The sequence below is a fragment of the Mastigoproctus giganteus genome, chromosome 10 (assembly GCF_048544385.1).
Source record: "Mastigoproctus giganteus isolate SK-2022 chromosome 10, ASM4854438v1, whole genome shotgun sequence".
NCBI lineage: Eukaryota > Metazoa > Arthropoda > Arachnida > Uropygi > Thelyphonidae > Mastigoproctus > Mastigoproctus giganteus.
This window is the reverse complement of record NC_143584.1, coordinates 47,717,571-47,734,683: the sequence shown is the minus strand read 5'-3', so window position 1 is coordinate 47,734,683 and position 17,113 is coordinate 47,717,571. Positions and strand designations below refer to the sequence as shown.

Here is a 17,113-nt window from a genome sequence, read left to right as displayed (position 1 = left end):
CAAAACATATCGCAGTGTATTGATGTGAAATTTACTTAAAGATGTAACTACCGTGCAAATGCATCAGGAATACATAGCTATATCTGAATAAATCAGAATATTTGCAAAACGGCATCGTTTTAAGTTATATCTCATATTGTGAATACCTGCACAACGAGTTGCCATGATATTGCACTACTTCAAATAAGTAACGCTTCACCTAAGGAGAAGACTAATGTTACTTATTCTCAGATGGATACCACCACCCAGACGGCACCGTTTCAGGGCTATTTGGCCCTTCTTCGGTGGGTGGGTAGGTACCCGAGTGATGCAATGATGGCAAAACAGTTATGAAGTATAACTCCACAATATGAGAGATGCCTGATGGTGTATCATGTATTTAGACTCAAGCGTTTAGGGCAAAAGCCTCAAGCTATGAAGGAGTCTAGACTATGTATAAATATAGTGCAAATGCGTCAGGAATACATAGCTATATCTGAATAAATCAGAATATTTGCAAAACGGCATCGTTTTAAGTTATATCTCATATTGTGAATACCTTCATATGAGATATAATATGAGATATAATATGAGATATAACTTAAAACGATGCCGTTTTGCAAATATTCTGATTTATTCAGATATAGCTATGTATTCCTGACGCATTTGCACTATATTTATACATAGTCTAGACTCCTTCATAGCTTGAGGCTTATGCCCTAAACGCTTGAGTCTAAATACATGATACACCATCAGGCATCTCTCATATTGTGGAGTTATACTTCATAACTGTTTTGCCATCATTGCATCACTCGGGTACCTACCCACCCACCGAAGAAGGGCCAAATAGCCCTGAAACGGTGCCGTCTGGGTGGTGGTATCCATCTGAGAATAAGTAACATTAGTCTTCTCCTTAGGTGAAGCGTTACTTATTCGAAGTAGTGCAATATCATGGCAACTCGTTGTGAAGGTATTCACAATATGAGATATAACTTAAAACGATGCCGTTTTGCAAATATTCTGATTTATTCAGATATAGCTATGTATTCCTGATGCATTTGCACTATATTTATATATAGTCTAGACTCCTTCATAGCTTGAGGCTTATGCCCTAAACGCTTGAGTCTAAATAGATGTAACTACCATAAAAGATAAAAGGAAGGATTTTTGCTTTTGTAAGGGTAATGTGGTGGTCTCAGACAGTTTTTAAATTCTATACAGTGGGACCAACTGATGATTCTAATTGAAAAGCATTCAAGGAATTAAACATGGAATGCTACTAGGCTTTTCATAATAACTAAGAAATACTGTTCAAGATTTAAGCCTGAACAGATGTCAGATGAATTAATGAGACTTGTGGCAGTGAAAAATGCATGGGATGCATATAAATTATCAGGCAACACAGAAGCCTATGGGATATATAAGATAGTCTGTAATCAAGTCACAAAGGAGGTTAGGCAAGTGAAAGCAAATTACAAGAAATCTTTGGCAAAGGATGCAAACAAAAACAGTGAAGACTTTTTTTTACTTATGAAGAAAAGTGACGAAACAAATTGGTTCGCTTGATATCAATAGTTCAACTGCTGATGATACTGCTCAGATCGCTGGCAAACTGAAGGAGTTTTGCATCTAAATTAACACATGAGGAATTCTTTAGGGAAGTGGAGGCCATAAGTTTATCAAATTCTGACAGGGAGCTAAATGATTTTGTAATAAGTGGGAGAAGAGTGGAAGTGAAATTGTTGAAGTTAAACATAAGAAAGGCACCTGGGGTGGATGGGATCTATTCAATTATATTATGGGAGGCAGCAAAGGAAGTAAGTAAAGCCTTAACCATAATTATTAGAGCAAAGTTGAATTCAGGAGAAATCACAGCAGATTGGAATGTGGAAATATAACCCAATCACAAAGGGAGAGGGGGGTATCAAAGGGTGATAAGTAATTAGACTTGTTAGTTTTAACTTCTGTTCAAGGGAAAATAATGGAGCCACTGGTTAAAGAAGTGATGCAGGATCATCTAGACAAGACTGCAGTTATACTTCACACACGTCATGGGTTTGTTAAGGGAAAAATCCTGTCAGACCAATTTGATTGGTTACTATAATGCGGTCACAAAGGATGCAAAAAATAATTATGATATCATTTATGTGTACTTGGATTTCAGGAAAGTTCTTGATACCACTGAACATAAGACTGCTGTACAAGTTGCTGCTGTGGATAAAGGGATGGTAATTAATGGACACTGCTCTTCGAATGTTATTAGAGCCGACCGGGCTAGCCAGGTGGGTAAAGTGCCTGCCTGGCAACCCAAAGGTCGCGGGTTCGATTCCCGCCTCGGGCTTGGATCAAAGTACTGCAAAAACCTTGGGAGGTGCACTATGGCCACAGAAGCCGATGCGCCAACAACTACCAAACAAAAAAAAAAAAAAAAAAAAAAAAAAAGAATGTTATTAGCGAAGACCCCAAGAATTTGGCATTGGGCACATTGTTGTTTTCTGTATTTATCAACGATACTGATGAAGGCATATTAGGCTTAATGTCCAAGTTTGCAGATGATACACAGCATGGTAGGGTATTAATGATGGAATGACAGTATGCTACTGCTGCAGGATCTAAAAAAAGTTAGGCAGATGAGCTGAGAAATGGCAACTGAAGTTTACCCAAATGCAAAGTACTGTATATGGGTAGCAGTAACCCCAGAGTAACATACAACTATGTAGTACTACACTCGATGTAGTGGAAAATGAAGACCTGGGGGGGGGGGTAATTGTGCAGTCAGATATGAAGTTCTCTGAGCAGTGCTGCCAGGCCAGCTCATGGGGTTTTATCAATGATATAAAGGAATTTTGCTAGTAGGGATAAGGAGGTAATTATACCATCGTATAAGGCAATGGTCAGGCCACATCTTGAGTACTGCATACAGGTCTGGAGGCATTTTAGAAAGGATGTAGAGCTACTGGAACAAGTACAGAAAATTTCAATAAAACTAGTGAAGGAGGAACAAAGGGGTGCTCTTACCAAGAAAGGCTTCAGTTCGGCAAATTGCAGCATCTGGAGACTAGGACCCTGCAAGCTGATCTGATTGAGGTGTTAAAGCTTTGAATTAAAAGAATCTCATCAGCAAGCTCAATGCTGATGAGATTCTTTCTCTTGCTCAGATTATGGATATGAGGAGCATAAATTCAAGTTCAGGGAAGGACATTTGCAGAATAGTTATGTGGAAGTATGCCTTTAGCCACAGAGTAGTTGATTGCTGGAATAAACTTCCATCTGTTGTTGTGAAACTTGATAGCTTATATAAATTCAAGGAAGAACTAGACAAACTATTGGAGGGAATAGGTAGGTGAAATAGTTTTTTTTTTTTTTTTTGGCTGATGCTGTACAAGCTTGCTTTCTGGCATCATATACCACAACTAATACTAAACACATTTTTATATATTATTTGCAGTTATTAATTGTTTCCCCTTGTTTTATTATTATTTTTTTTTATAAACCACATAACTATTTAAATTAAGCCAACAATTAACTTGATAAATTATTGATAATGGTCACTATAATTTTTTTCATTTTTAACCATTAAGAAAATGCAGACATACAAGAACTTTTGAAGTTAATAAAAAAAGGCAATTATCCTATTATATAAAGTAATAGTAAGTCTCCATCTTGAATACTGAAAGCCTGTATGCAATAGCAATATTCAAGAAACTGTTTTAGGAAGGGCATAGATCTATTGGAAATGGTTCCAAAAACAAGGGCATCTGATATAATTTTGCTGCTCTACTAATAACAATCCACTAGCTTACAGTTGTAGAATGCATATCTTTAATAAGCTACACTAAATACTTTGAAAGCAAATGTAGATTTTACTGTTCATGAACAAATGCAATAGAAATTCTTATAAAAACAACGAAATAAAAATAAAAAAAAAAGGGAGAAAAGCATTCAAAAGGTGGCCTAGGCCATATGGCCCAATGGTTAAGGCATTAGGCCATTTGGCCCAATGGTTAAGGCAACACTGGCTGAGATAAGTAACAAAACCACCTGGAGTCAGAAACACAAAAGAGTACTCTTATCAATAAATATCAAGGGTATTCTTCAGGTTGCATTAATTTCAGTCACTAACAGTTATCACAAGAGAGTACATGCAGTAATGTGGTCGCTGGGTTCTCATAGAAAGCCAGCCTGAGAGTTTTGTTATTTGATTTTTAGGAGCATTAGGAACTAAGGCCATATTACTCCAGGGATATGCGATGGTCATTCCCTGACCTTTCCGCATACTCCGTATTTGGTGGTCATGGGCTCGAACCCCAGTCAGTCTAATCAAGAAGTGTGTGCTATGCACTGCTGCTCCTGCCCACCTGGCTATGGAGGCACCCAGCCTGAGAGCTACAGAAAGAAGACAAAACTGAATCTGCAAATGTCAATTGGTAGTCGGTATGCACTCCAAGAAGGGTCTTTGGGGTTGTCACAGACATTCTCTCACATATGCCAGACAAGCTGTACTGTACAGGTGGTAGATGACTTTCATCAACCGGTGAAATACCACCACTTTGCTTATTGGAGGCTTGAAGTGGTGAAACCCATGTTTAGTCTCTAGAGCAAAGTTTCTGTCACCCCCCCCCCTCCCCCCATACTTCTCCTTCAAACCCATGCACGGTACTAAGTACTATAGGTTTTGATACCTTTCGTGTATGGGGTTTTCATAAAAAAAAAAAAAAAAAAAACTTGCTACCTGGGAGTCTAAAATGCTGATGGAACTGATATTCGGGAGACACTCAAGTCAAGTGTACCCAATTTCCGCGAAGTCAGGATGGTCTGTGACAGCCAAATCCTCTGCTTGCACCTTCACGATGGTGGGACTGTTAGTACTCCTGCGAATAACCTCCACGCACAAGTACATGGTGGGTGCCCACCCAGGTGTGAACCAACATAAGCAGGGGTCGAGGTGTGGCGCCCACACCACATGGAGGAATGCCGCCCCTCTATGTTACCAGGCAGTACTAGGTGGTAGATGACTCTCTTCAACCGATGCAATACCATCACTTTGCTTATTAGAGGCTTGAAGTGGTGGAACCCATGTTTAGTCTCCAGAGCTAAGTTCCGGTCAACCCTTCCCTATCTCTTCCATCATGCAGTATGATTGATGGCTTTTCAGGTTATGATGAACATCCTGGTGAGATCCAATATTCCTTACATTTTGAGGGTACAGCTCAAAAACGGTGGTGCAGGCCAGCCACTAGTTAGCACACTGGACCGAACCTATTGGTAACTCTCTAGGAGGCTTCCGGATCAGCTAGTGTATAATCTTGCTACCTCTACTCTGCCAGATAGTGACTGGAGGGAGTCCGAGTGGTGTGTATGTGGGGGAGCATTGTCAAGGCCACGTTATATCAAGGATCTGGGTATATTCTTACCATCTGTATGCCATATCCAATAATTTCATTACTTCATACAGCATGTCCCATCCACTTTTTCTTACTATTGAATACACCATGAATTGTCAAACTAATAGAGCAAGCTTATCTGCAAAAAGATCTAAACCTTCCAAGCACTTCCTAATTCATTTTACAAATATACATGATCTCACTTCTAATCTCAACAATGTACATTTCCACTTGCAGTCTGCTAAACCCCATGTACTTTTTCTGACAGAATCTCAGTTATCGGTTGATTCAACCATTTCTCATCTCAGAGGCTCAAATTATTTGCTGTCAAATTGATTCCTTTCACCTCAAAGGTGGTACTTGTACATATGTCCGTTCTGATATTCCCTGTCATAGACTTGGCAATTTGGAATCTCCTCTCTTTGATCTTCTCTGGCTTAAAATCTCTCTACCTCATTGTGTCAAATTCATCTGTTGTCTCTACTGTTCTCCCAACTCCACTTGGAGCTCTTTGACTTCCTCTCTTTGCAACTTGACTTTCTCCAGTCCAACTTTCCTAACAGTGAGGTAATTTTCCTTGGTGAATTTAATGTTCACAACTCCAGCTGGCTCCCATTTTCTAGTCACACCGACCCAGCTGGTCGAGATGTTGAGGCTTTTGTAATTACTAATGACCTAGCACAAATTGTTCATTTACCTACAAGAATACCGGACAATCCTAATCATACAGCCAATAGAGCTTGATCTTTTTCTCACAAACAACCCTTCTAAGTACACGGTCGAAGTGAGAGGTCCTTTAGGCACTTCAGATCACAACTTGGTGATTGTCTCTTCTTCAATGGAACCTTTCTCTCATGGCTATTCCCAACCTCATGTTGTTTGGCATGACCTGCGAGACTTCTTTTCTTCTTTTCCTTGGTCGGATTACTGTTTCAAAACTTCTGATGTCAACATTTGCTCAGATAGTGTCAGTGAAATTATTCTTGCAGGAATGGAATCCTTTATCCCACACTCCACTTTAAAATCTCGTCCTTTATCTAAACCTTGGTTTTCCAATAAATGTGCTATGGCTGTTCAAGAGAAGAATTTTGCATATCGTAATTGGCTTGTTTCTAATTCTTCGGTTTCATTTTCTGCCTACACCAAAGCTCGCAACAATTGTAAAGCAGTTATTAATCAGTCCAAACTAGAGTTTGAACAGGCTAAGGGTAGAAAACTTGCTTCTTGCCCTAATGGTAGCCGAGCATTCTGTTCTCTTACCAAAGTTATTGGCCAGAACTTTTACCCATCACTGCTCCCACCTCTGTCCAAACCAGATGGTTCTGTTGTCACTTCAGCCAAGGATAAAGCTGACCTGCTAGCATCCCACATTTCTTCCAACTCATGTATTAATGATCTTGGTAAAACACCTCCCACCATTCCCAACACGCTCCATTCAATGCCTCCTATGGTCTTCCGTCAAAAGGATGTTAGAAGGATTTTGACGAATCTTGATGCTAAGAAAGCTCCATGTCCCGATGGTACTTCTCCACTTGTTCTCAAAACCTGTGCTCCTGAACTTACTCCTATTCTTTGCCGCCTTTTTTCACTTTCTTATTCCAAAGATGTTTTTCCTTCTGCTTGAAAATTTGCTCATATCCAGCCAGTTCCTAAAAAGGGTGACAAATCCCTCCCATCCAATTATCGTCCCATTGCAATTACTTCTACTCTTTCTATTAACCGCCAACTCTTAAACTACCTAGATACCTTCCATCTGATCAACGATCGCCAGTATGGTTTCCGTCAGTGTCGATCCACTGGTGATTTTCTGGCTTATGTTACCCATTTATGGACTAATTCAATGGAAAGGTTCGGTGAAACACAAGTAGTTGCTCTTGACATCTCAAAGGCTTTCGATCATGTTTGGCATAAAGGACTTCTAAACAAGCTTCCATCTTATGATTTGCCAACTGTTTTTAGTAATTGGTTATCCAGTTTTCTCTCTGATCACTCACTGACGGTGATGGCTCTGTTTTCTAACTTCACTAATGCCGGTGTCTCCCAAGGTTCAGTTCTTCCCCCCACTCTTTTCCTCTTGTATATTAATGACCTTCTTCCATTGACTAGAAATCCTATTCATAGTTTTGCCAATGATACCACATTGCATTCTACTTTCCATTTTGAGAAACCTTGCCCTGCTCAATCAGCTTCAACTTCTCGAAAATCTGCTACCAATTCCTTAAATGCTGGTCTTCAGGCGAAGTTCAGAATTTAATTGTCTAGTGGGGCAAAGACAAGTTAGTTGATTTCAACCCTTCTGAAACTCAGTCTTGTCTTATATCTCACAAAAAGGATTCTTCTGCTCCTATGCTTATCTTTAGTGACACTCCGATTTCTATGCAAAATGATATATCTCTTTTGGGGATTACCCTGACTTCTAATCTCTCTTTACACAAGCACATTACAAATATTGCTTCCTCTGCATCTAAAAAAAAAACTTGGTTTTCTCTTTCGCTCTCTCCGTTACTTTTCTTCCAAACAGCCGCTATTCTGCATAAATCGCAAATCCGCCCTGCCATGGAATATTGTTCCCACATCTGGGGTGGTGCCCCCAAAACCTCTCTCAGGCTCTCTCTCCCTCTGTCAGTGACTGTTGCTTGCTTCATGGTATCTTTTACAGTCTATATCAGAGGTTCGCAAACTTTCTCGACGCCCGTAGTGTCCAAGTAATATTTTCACGGCACCCCTAGGTCAAAAGAAATACCTAACAGTGTTGTCGACCTTTTAATATACACCTATATAATAATTTTATTCTTTATATAGAGGTACTAAATAAAGATTAATTATAGATAACTACAAAATTAAAAAAATACGGTACAATGGATACCATACACCTTTTTATAGAGAAATAAATATACAAATTTTAAAAAATAATAATAATTTAAATCCAAATTACATGACATCCCAAGGATGCTGTTGCGGCACCCCAGTTGAAAACCACTGGTCTATATTAAATACTGATCGCTGCACACAACTACAAAACAACAACTCTTAAAGAAAGTTGCCAAACTAAATAACATACCTTACAAACAGCTACTGAGTTATTGAAACAAACCTTAACGTATGGCAAATATAAAATTACAAAAATAAATTACGTAACTTATCCAAACTAACAACCACAACAAATACACGTGCTATGGAACATAGCCTACTGTTCGGATCTCATTTATGGGAGACTTGTTTTACAGTGCCGTCTACTGTTTCAAAAACAAAAATTATCATCGCTGACTATAATTAATTAATTTCAAACTGAAACGTTAATTCTATAGAGCAGGGGTACTTAACCTTTTGCTTGAGCGAGCAAACAATACGCAGTTGACAATACGTGCGAGCACCATACATTAAAATATCAATTTTCTTGCTTAGAAATATTGAAAATGCATTTTTAATTAATTTTTTAGCCGTATTAAGCATACACGAATAATATTACTCAATTAAAATTATTGGCCGCAAATATTTATTACCTTATCAGTGTGAACCTTAACTTTGAAGAGATGATGTCAAACCATTGGAATTCATTTCTCCATTATCAAGAGATAATCGCAAATTTTCTTCCAAATGTGATGTCAAAAATCTTGTTCTTTTTCTGTTTTTGATATTGTTCATTAATGGAAAAGCACTTTCACATGTGTAGGTTGACCAAACAAGGCAAGTACTTTGAACGCTTCTCTTCATAACAAAGCTAATTTTTTCACTCTGAAGAACCCCAGAATTTTAAAACAGTTTTGTGTTGGAAAAGACATTTCAAAGCTAAAGACGACTTTATCATTAGCGTTAGCTTTAGTAGAGGCATTCGATGCAAGAATGCAAGCTTATGCAGCACAGCCAAAAAAACCCGTCGGATTTCATCCCACCGTTCATTTCAAATACCTGTCCAGAAGAGCCTTAAATTCATTTAGGCTATCAACTTCCACAACAAAAGATGGCAGTCTATACCACCAATCAATTACCCACTGGCTAAAGGCAAATTTCCGCACATCTATCCAACAAATGTCTTTCCTCAAATTGAAGCTATGACCTCTCAGGCAATTCTGAGCAAGAGGAAGAGACCCTTCAGCATTGAGCATGCTCAAACCATTCAAGGCTTTATACACCTCAATCAGATCATGTCGCAGATGCTTGGTCTCCAAGCACTGTAATCTGAAAAATTTAAGCCTCTCTTCGTATGAGCAACACTTTCTTTCATTCACTAATCTTGTTGCCCTTCTCTGTACTCGTTTTAGCAGCTCTACATCCTTCTTAAAATGAGGGGTCCAGACCTGACCCCTCACACTCAAGGTCACACTTTGAGTACTGTATAGAGTACTCAAGGTGTGACCTCAACATTGCCTTACACAAGGGGATAATCACCTCCTTATCTATGCTAGAAAAATTCCTGTATATCATTGATAAGGTACCATTAGCTACTCATGCAGACCGTCTGCAGTGCTCAGAAAACTTCATATCTGCCTGCGCAATTACCCCCAGGTCCTTTTCATTCTTAACCCAACGCGAGTAGCAGAGAAGTATCTTCACCGTCCTCCCCATACCGGGTGGAAAAGGCCAGGGTTCGAATCCCGTCGATGACGCGAGGATCATTCTTCTCATTTTGGTGATTCCTTTCCGCTTCTCTCTCTCTTTCTCTCAGGGTAATAGGGAAATTTTTTTTTTTTTTTTTAGCTGGTGCAGCGTAAGCCTCAGGCTTCCTTGCACCATATGGCTGATAATAATAATAATAATAATAACTTTAATGGGTTTTTTTCACTCCGTGGCTGGGGTAGTCGATCCCAGGCGTAGTTAGCAAGGTTTTCCCAAGAAACTAGGGTTTTTTTTGTCCAGTAAAAACAGGCAAATCGACCAGAGAACACAGGAAATTTACAGACAAAATACATGTGTGGGTATATATTATAAATAATGGGTGTAACTAATATAATAATTTGTCAGTGCAGTACCACAGAGTTGATACATTTCTCTGAGGGCACTTCTTCCCAAATATAGTACTTTACATATGTGAAGGTTAAACTTCATTTGTCACTTCTCAGCCCATCTCCTCCACTTTTCTAGGTGCTGTTGCAGCAGCAGCGTACTGTCATTAGTATCGTTAACAACCCTGCCAATCTTCGTACCGTCTGCAAACTTGGACATTAAGTCTGAAATACCGTCATCAATATCATTTATAAATAGAGAAAACAACAATGGACCCAACACTGAACCCTGAGGGACTCCACGAATAACATTAGTCCACGAAGAGCAGTGGCCATTAATTACCACTCTCTGTTTCTTCCCACTCAACAATCCCTTCATCCATAGCAGCGATTTGTCTCCAATGCCGCACTGCTCCAATTTGGGCAGCAGTCTCCCATGTGCAACAGAATCAAAAGCCCCACTAAGATATATCATATCAAAGCAATTCTTTGCATCCAGTTGCTTTGGGACTTCATTATAGTATCCAATCAAATTGGTCAGACAAATCTTCCCCTTAATAAACCCATGCTGTGCCCAAGCTATAAATGATGTCTTGTCCAGTTGATCCTGCAGGGCTTTTTTAACCAGTGCCTCCATTAATTATCCTGGAACACAAGTTAAACTAACAAGTCTATAATTACTTGGATCCTCCTTTGTGAATTGGGGTCGAATTTGCATATTTCCAGTCCATGGGTACCTCCCCTGAGTCCAAGGAAGCTCTCATAATTATGGCAAACTGTTTGTTTACTTCTTTTGCTGCCTCCTTTAATATAACCGGAGAGATCCCATCCAACCCAGGAGCCTTTCTTATGTTTATCTTCAACAATTTCTCCTCCACTTTCCTCTCTTATTACAATAGCATCTAGCTCATTGCCAGAGTTTAGTTCATATCTAGCATTCCCCTCCCTAAATAACTCCTCATGTGTGAATGTAGATGCAAAATACTCTTTTTTTTTTGTTAGCCACCTGAGCAGGATCATCAATAGTTAAATAATCCATATCCAGTGGACTAATCTGATTCATTCCTTCCTTCTTAGAGTTTACAAAAGTAAAGAACTTTTTGCTGTTTTTCTTTGCGTCCTTTGCCAAAGATTTCTCATAATCTGCCTTTGCCTGCTTAACCTTCTTTGTGACGTGGTTACAGACCAGATTATATCTATCATAGGCTTCCATGTCATTAATTTATATGTATCCCATGCATTTTTCTTCTCGGCCACATGTCTTCTTAGTTCACCTGACATCGATTTAGGTCTAAATCTTGAACAATATTTCTTATTTGGTATTTAAGCCTAGTAGCTTCAAAGATTAATTCTTTGAATGATGACCATTTAGAATTTGCTGTTGGTAAGTAACATCATCAGTTGGTCCCACCGTATAGAATTTAAATATTGTCTGAGACATCCGTAATCGCCTTTACGAAAGCAAATACCCTTCCCTTTAACCTTGACGGTAGTTACCTCCTTGAGTAAATCCCACTTCAGCACACTCTGATCACTGCCACCTGGAGGTTCCTTTATCTGCAGATTCTTAATGCATGAAGAATCATTACTGATAATCAGATCAAGAGTATTACTCCCTCTAGTTGCCTCCCGAACATGCTGATGTAGAAAAGAATCATCGAGTAAATCCACAAAAGCCTTGCTAATGTGTGAGTGACCAACCCACAAATTCCAGTCAATATCCGGGGAAATTAAAATCCCCCATTAGAAGACTCTCTGATTTACTGGCCCACTCTATTTCCCTGTATAGTTTTCTATTATACTCATCAGAGTCATTAAGCCAATAACACACTCCTACTCTCAAATGTTTATGAGAGTAGGAGTGTAACATATACACAGTGTTTATGTCACACCAAACTGACTCGACACTGCACTGTCAAGCGAGGTCAACAGGCTGTACCTCCTTGGATTTTATGTGTTTCTTAACTAATAGCATAATTCCTCCAAGCTTCCTATGCGGTCCTCCCTATACACATTGTACTGTCTGCGCGGGTAGCACAGTGGTATCGTCACCGTCCTCCCCACGGATGGAAAAGGTCTGGGTTCGAATCCCATCGATGACGCGAGGAACTTTAATGGGCTTTTTTTTTCACTCCGTGGCTGAGTTAGTCGGCCTCAGGCGTAGATAGCAAGGTTTTTCTCCCCAGTAACTAGGGTTTTCTGGTCCAGCAAAACAAGCAAATCGACCATAGAATATACGCAATTTACAGACACAAATACGGGTTAATGTATTTAATTATGGGCAACCCTAAAATAATAATTTGATTTGTACACATTGTACTGTCTGCGTGGGTAGCACAGTGGTATCGTCACCGTCCTCCCCACACCGGGTGGAAAAGGCCCGGGTTCCAATCCTGTCGATGACTCGAGGAACGTTAATGGGCTTTTTTCACTCCGTGGTTGAGTTAGTCGGTCTCAGGCGTAGATAACAAGGTTTTTCTCCCCAGTAACTGGGGTTTATTCGTCCACCAAAACAGGCAAATCGACCATAGAACATACGCAATTTAGAGAAACAAATACGGGTTAATGTATTTAATTACGGCCAACCCAAAAAAATAATAATAATGTACACATTTTACGCCCCAAAATCCAGTTCTGCATTCCTTATATCTCTGTGAAACCACGTCTCTGATATCCCAACAATATCTGCCTTTGATGTTTTGACCAACACCTCATAATCATATACCAAATTCCTAGCATTGGTGTACGCGCAGGAATTTTTCAAGCAGGGATAAGGAAGTGATTATTCCCTTGTATAAGACAATGGTCAGGCCACACCTAGAGTACTGTATACAGGTCTGGAGGCTTCATTTCAAGAAGGATGTAGAGCTGCTAAAACGAGTACAGAGAAGGGCAACAAGATTAGTGAATGGAACCAAGGGGGGGAGTCTTACGAAGAAAGGCTTAAGTTTTGCAAATTACAGTGTCTGGAGACTAGGCACTGGCGAGGTGATCTGATAGAAGTGTATAAAGCCTTGAATGGTTTGAGCATGCTCAATGCTGATGGTATTCTTCCTCTTGCTCAGAATAATCACCTGAGAGGACATAAATTCAAATTGAGGAAAGACAGATGTAGGATAGATGTGCGGAAATTCGCCTTTAGCCAGCGGGTAGTTGGTTGGCGGAACAGACTTCCATCCCTTGTCGTGGAAGTTGATAGCCTAAATAAATTTAAGGCTCAGCAGGACAGGTATTTTGAACGAACGGAGAGGTGAAGTGGAAGTGGTTTTTTTTTTGGCTGATGCTGCATAAGCTTGCTTTCTTGCATTATATGCCTCTACTAATGCTAATGTTAATGCAAATGCTATACATGCACCTGTTCCTATTCTTAGCTACCCTAACACAACCCATGTTTAGTTGTACCGCAATGACTCCCAGCAGTCTATGAAATCCCCTGTATCTTGCTGAGGCTGTTGCTCATTTCCAATAGAAGCAGTGCACGAATCACTTTCACCTCTGCCAGCAGCTACTGTTAATCTATTAGTCCGTATCCCTCCAATCTAGCAGTTTTCAGACGCACCTAACACTGCCTCGATAGCATAAGCAAATCAGCAAATATTTTTGAATCCCCTCTATTAAGTGTAACCCATCCCTGTAGAAGCAGTCTCTCCTGTTAACAAGCACCGACCAGTCTGAGAAATTTTCTACCCCTTTGAGCCTTGCACAATCTCTCTCTCTAGGGCCGAATTGATCGACATGGCTCTCATCATATTCTCCCTTCTATCCTGTCTGAGCAGAATTGCAGACACTTTAAATTCAATCCGAATTCACGGCTTTTTTTCAACAGTGACCTATACTTGTTAAGTAATTCTGCCAGGCTCTTACTCTTAGTATCATTAGTGCCAACGTGTACAACAATATCACCTTTGTGGCCTTAAAAGATGATATCTGTCAATGATATAATGTCATCAACTTGTGCCCCTGGCAGACATACCCTGGTCTTGTTCCACCTATCCTTTTTACACAATATGTCCCCGTTTCCATGACAATAGAGTCACCGACAAGTACTAGTACCTCTGGGACCAGCACATTCTGCCTTGGGGGTTGCCGCTGTGTCGCGTGATGTTCATGTGCAAGCTCTGGCTTTGATGTCGGCAGGTGAGAGCTTGATGGGCCCCTCAATTCAGATCGTACGAGGGCATCCACCCTGTCGTTCAAGCTCTAATATAGGCCCATAACAACACTGGGTTGTCGCTTGATTTTCTCAGGCTCCTTACATCGCGCACACACAAAAACATTCCTCTTGACAATATCATGTTTTGTACCTGATTGACCCACAAACATCAAACAAACAGTGCATTTTAAAAGGCTGTGATTCTGAGGTATAATCCCCCCCCCCTCAGTTCTCCCATGATCCCCAGCACTCCCATTAGCTTGAGTCTTTTCCTTTGCTGCTCTGGTCTGAGTCATGATTTCGATTCAATTTCAATAAAATTTCAATTTCAGTACAAAATTATAACCCTAAACTTTTATCCCAATGCAATTATAACACTATATATATATGTATACAGGGTGTTTCAGTTAAACGTTTCAGAACTTCTAAGAGGGGTAGGGTACATCCTGACAACTCGAAATCATATAGCAACTTGGGGTCGGAAATGCTTTCCTGAAGCGGTGTTGTACACAGAAGCACCATAAAGAAAAGAGACCGTAAGTGAGAAATCGTTTTAATAATACATGAAAAGAAGCAAAAGGTACATGGATTAAAGTAAGTGTTCGAAGTTTCTTCCACGGGCTACAATGCACGCCTCACATCTCAGACGCATGGACATCCGAACATTCTGGAATACTCCAGACGAATTTCGAATTTCTTCGGCAGCTACTGCGATTCTTGCAACCAGCTCTTCAGCGTTGTCAACAGGGGTGTCATAAACTAGCGATTTCATATGACCCCAGAAATAAAAATCAAGACATGATAGGTCGGGTGACCGAGCAGGGCAACGCACGGGACCACCACGTCCTATCCACTGTTGACCAAATGTGACATCCAGGTAGTTACGAACATCTCCGCTATAATGGGCAGGGGCTCCATTGTGTTGGAACCACATTGTCTGTTGCGTCGATGCAGAAATCTGTTCATCTCTCAAAAGTTGTGGCAATACTTGCTGCAGAAAGATAAAGTAGATAGGTCCGGTTAGACGACACGGTAACAGGTAAGGTCCGATGAGGTGATCTCCCATAATACCGGCCCATACATTGACCGAAAATCGAATCTGTGCTGCACGACGTCGTATTGCGTGCGGGTTCCCGACCGCCCAGATATGGTCGTTATGCGTGTTGAAAATTCCTTCCCTTGTGAAGGATGCCTCATCGGAAAACAACACTTCAGCAGGAAAAAGAGGATTTGTAGCACATTTTGCAAGGTACCACTGTGCGAAAGCAATACGAGGTTGAAGAAACTTCGAACACTTACTTTAATCCATGTACCTTTTGCTTCTTTTCATGTATTATTAAAACGATTTCTCACTTACGGTCTCTTTTCTTTTTATGGTGCTTCTGTGTACAACACCGCTTCAGGAAAGCATTTCCGACCCCACATTGCTATATGATTTCGAGTTGTCAGGATGTACCCTACCCCTCTTAGAAGTTCTGAAACGTTTAACTGAAACACCCTGTATATATATTTTTTTTTTTTTCAGTATCGAATATTACCTCCGAGTTTCGTTATATAACTTCCGTAACAAGTTATGTATTAATTAATAATTTTACGTTTGTAAAATCTAAGTCGTTATATGTATTTAGTTAAAAAAGTACAATTTAATTGATAATGAAGTTTAACAAGATTAATAAATTTTAATGATTAATCGATAATACTATATACTATACTAAGCTAATGCTATCTAGTAAGGGATATAAAGTGGTAGGATATAACAGTGGCGGCAAGTTACGAACGGTAAATCTACGGACACTAAATATTAATTAACTTCCAAATTCTCGCTATCGAAATTCAGAATAAACTAAGCATCTTGACGAGGTCTATAGGCTACTTATAGAAAATAATATAACATAACAATTAAGTTAATAAAGTGGCTAAATATAACTAAAAACTATGCGTTCGCCAGAGCTACAAAAACTTGTAAAACACGTGGATTGGATCTACAAAATCTCTATCGAAGTTAAAAATTAAACTAAGTATCATAACTAGGAATATAAAGCTACCTCTAGAAAATAAATTAATATGCCAATTTAATTCAATAAAAGAGCAAAAATTTAAAAAAAACTTCCCTATTTGCGGGAGCCGTAAAAATTTCGCCTGCACAAGGCTATTTTCGTTCCCAAACTCGACTGCATATCAAGAAGTTCTAACTGGGCGGCTGCTACTTCATTGTGATGGAAAATTTGTTCCAAGTTAATGATTTCAAAATTTCTGTAATTTATCTTTAATCCAAATTTTGGGGGGTGCTCTTTCAAGTGTTCAAATCTTTCTTGGAATTGGTCACTAAGATCTTTGATTACATTCATTACAAACGATGGGCACTACCCAGCAGTTTCCTGCAGACATTTTTTAGGAGTAAGAAAATGAAGCAAATTTCCTTTTAAAACTAGATTCTGAAACACTTGAATTTTTTTCTCAAACAATAATCTCCTCGTATAAAACTACAACAAATTTATCTTTTCCCTGTAACCTTACATTTTAACTCATTTCAATGGCTGAAGATGTCAACCATGAATGAAAGTTAAAACTTGAAATCTTCAGTAAAAATGTCATTAAAAAGGTTTTCTCTATTGCTTTCTATTAGAAAAGCTTTTACTTCTTCGAACGGCGCC

The 17,113-nt window shown here is 39.5% G+C and overlaps 1 protein-coding gene across 1 annotated transcript in view; it reads right to left on the bottom strand.

The window, feature by feature from the left end:
- Polr1A (RNA polymerase I subunit RpI1) overlaps positions 1-8,646 on the bottom strand; it is a 476,971-nt gene extending 468,325 nt beyond the window's left edge. Inside the window, exon 1 of the mRNA XM_090382924.1 lies at positions 8,555-8,646. The gene's annotated coding sequence lies outside the window, so the exon portion shown is untranslated. The remainder of the gene's footprint in view (positions 1-8,554) is intronic.
- Positions 8,647-17,113: the final 8,467 nt, after the last annotated feature.